This window comes from Atta cephalotes, assembly GCF_000143395.1.
Source record: "Atta cephalotes unplaced genomic scaffold scaffold00015, whole genome shotgun sequence".
NCBI lineage: Eukaryota > Metazoa > Arthropoda > Insecta > Hymenoptera > Formicidae > Atta > Atta cephalotes.
The window spans coordinates 143037-146463 of NW_012130079.1; the positions used below are offsets into that span (position 1 = coordinate 143037).

Sequence of the window (3427 nt, forward strand, 5' to 3'; positions counted from 1 at the left end):
TATATATATATATATATATATATATATATATATAATATAGTTATAGACGATTGCAGGATCCCAAATAAGAAATTGACCAATTCTAAATAATTCTCCTTACATTTGACTGTACTTGGTCGATTTCCTACGACTTAAGATTCCAGGATCATCTACGAAACAAGCCTAAAGTCTATCCAAAAGATAAGTTAGATTCTATATAATTTGTTTCTGTTACTAATAATTTGGTAATAATAGTAGCAGACTAGCAACAACGAAATTTGTTGTCACATATTTATTGATTACCGGTTAAAGGTACTGGTGGTTTGCTAAATTAACAAAATCCTTTCTCTCAGTAAAGTCACTAAAGCAGAGTTAGTGCATGTGTGCTGAATTTGCCATAAGTTTTGCTCGCTATAAGTTGACTCTAATCTTTCTTGCTTTTTAAACAAAAAATCAATTTGACTTAATAATTTTCAATACTTCATATACTTCATTTCTATTGCGTATTGCATTAACTTATCTGAAGAAAACGTTATTTGTTTAAATTTATTTTATCCCAGGAAAAAATGTTTTATATTTAATTATATAAAATTATATAAAAATGTATACAATTTTATATAATACAATTTTATATAATTCTATATAAATGGATATATTTTATATATAATTGCATATATTTATATACTTACATATAAAATTACCTATATACAATATAATTATATATAAAATACTTTTTCCTGGGATGTTTGCATTCTATTAATTAACATGGCTTCTTGCTCCTTTTTTGCATTCTGAAAAATACTTTATATTCATATTAAAAGTTCACATTTTTATAAAAATTTTGTGTTAAATTTTTAACGTATCCGAATGTTAATTTTACATAATGTAATTATATTATTTGTATTAAATTAGTATTCAACATTTTTTAATGTCAAAGTAACACAATTTATGAATAAATAAACAAATAATATGAAATTAGTATGAGTGACACGTCGTCGTACACGGACGTATGTTCTAAAAATGTGTGATCTTTATATTTTAACAATTCTGCTTTTTAAGTTTTAATATGTTCAACAAAGCTTCAGTGCAATGTTTCATGTTCCGTGATGATTAACAACGCTGCATTTTTGTCAATTTGCGAGTGACTTAAGCATTATGGACATGTGAGCTAATTATACTTGTATCATTCTTGCTGAGGAAGACTCCAAAGAGAGTTGAATCGTTCAAAATAAAGAAGACATCAATGAATATTAATTGTTCACTAAATAATCGTTTATTGTTGCTGATTCTCATTAGCCTATTATATTTATCTTTTTGTATTGTTTAAAATTCGAGAAGAGTCCTAATATAATTATTGTTATTGAAATTAGTGTATTTTAAAATATAAATTCCAAGATAAATAAATAAAATACGTATTATTTTAACACATCATTAATACTGAAATAGGCATGATTCTAGTTTACTTACAAATTGTATCAATATAATTTTTTATTATTATTTCTTCATGTTTATTCTTTTATTGTATATAATAATTATATTATCCATTAATATATTCATCTCGTGTTAAATCAACACAAAAATTTAAGTAGATCGTGGAACATGTAAAATGTGTTAAATTTGATACAAATTTTTCAATTGCATAATAAAAAAATGTTGTATTTGTATTAGAAATGACCGCTGAAATCCTTAAAATTAAAATTGAAATCCTTAAAGTTAAAATTTGATGTCAAATTTTTAATATATCGAATGTTAATTTAACCTAATGTGATTGTGTTATTTGAATAGTTATGTTTAATCTTTCTTAAAATAATACAATTTATGAATAAATAAACAAATAACACAAAATTAAATAATATTTTTTAAAACGCATATTCTAAGATAAATAAATAAAATGTGTTAATTTAGTATATTATAAATGTTAATGAAAGAATATGATTGTTTATACAAATTGTGTGAGATTATGTTTTTTTGTTCATTTTTTGTATAATATTAGTGTTACTTTCTAACCATATTCATCTTGTGATAAATTATAAAATAAAAATTTGAGTGAAGTTTTTAGAACATGTAAAGTGTGTTAAAATTTGTATAAAAGTTGTGTTAAAACACAAATTTCCCATCTATGTAATTATATACTGTCTTGTTAACTTCATGTATTATTAACTTTTCATCCATTTCTGGTAGTTTTATTGGTTTTCAAAACTTTCGTAGTTTCATTGAGAGAAGTTTTAAGCAAGAGGAACAGCGGAGCGCTGAGATTCGATTTGCGAAATTTGCGCCAGAGTTACAAATGACCTTAGTGAGAGAAAGTTTTGTTTTTTCCACTGTCTTTTCCCTATGTTGATATTCGGAAACGAGCAAACTAGAGACGGGGTATCATTTGTATTCGAGTATCGGCGAGTCATCTACGTCTATAATAGTACAAGAGAGAAACAGACGTTTTTATAGTTTATACTACGCCCGCGACGGTGACGTCAGTATAAAGTCGGAGGGAAAGTAAGTGGCTGGCGGAAGGTGCCGTTGCGTGTGCGAGGAGAGATGAGAAACGAGATATTTCGGTCGCACGAGGAAACGATGACGAATGATGTCCGAATGGATTAGACACACGAATGCCTCGTATACACGTTCACATTGACGGCGGGCAGTGTTGTACGTATTGCTTTCCCACCTTTAGGCATCGCTTCTTTATTTTTAACCTGGTACCTACAGTGTCACGAGCAACAGATTAATGTGACACGATACACCCTCCTGGGAGGTAAAACAGCGCGGCGCTTCCCTGTCGCTGGCGATACCGCGGGAACAAAACCGTCATATTGCATTATTAATCGACTGTGAGCGATATAAATATGCTTCGATGTAATGGCGCTTGATTAATTTTAATAAAGTATCTCGCCATCAGATGATCTTGGAATGTGCAATGCACGACGACACATAGCGAGATTCTATTAGACCGAGACAACTTCATCAATCACCGTAATATCGGAGTCGACATCTTCATCCACCTCTTTGTAGATATTGCTGCCGGTCACTATCTTCTCCAATTCTTTGGCAAATCGAAATATCGATTACGCTATTCAATGCAAACAAGCTGAGTCCCATGTAGACGGGCAACCTTGTGCCAAGAATTGCGACGATATGTATGGGAATATTCCGACCCGGAAGATTCTATTGATCTTAATCAAAGATTTTTTTCTATTAGCATGAACCGATCGTATCCGGTTGAGGCAATTGATCGCGGAATATTTACGATATTTAGAATGTTGCTGCGTCATTCCTTTCCAAGAAATAAATGACAAACATTTTTAAAGAAAGGGAGAAAAAAGGGAAATATATATAATAATTTATCAGTAATTAAATTAATATTTCATAACAAATAGAACTTTAGAAAATATAAACTTCTTATAAATATCTCTTATAATCTTCTTATAAAACTCTCTCTCTCTCTCTCTCT

General features: G+C 29.3%; 1 protein-coding gene across 1 annotated transcript in view; it reads right to left on the bottom strand.

Annotated features, from left to right (window-relative positions):
- Positions 1-3427, bottom strand: part of LOC105617928 (neutral ceramidase) — a 58201-nt gene that overhangs the window by 13041 nt on the left and 41733 nt on the right. The gene's annotated exons all lie outside the window — the stretch shown is intronic.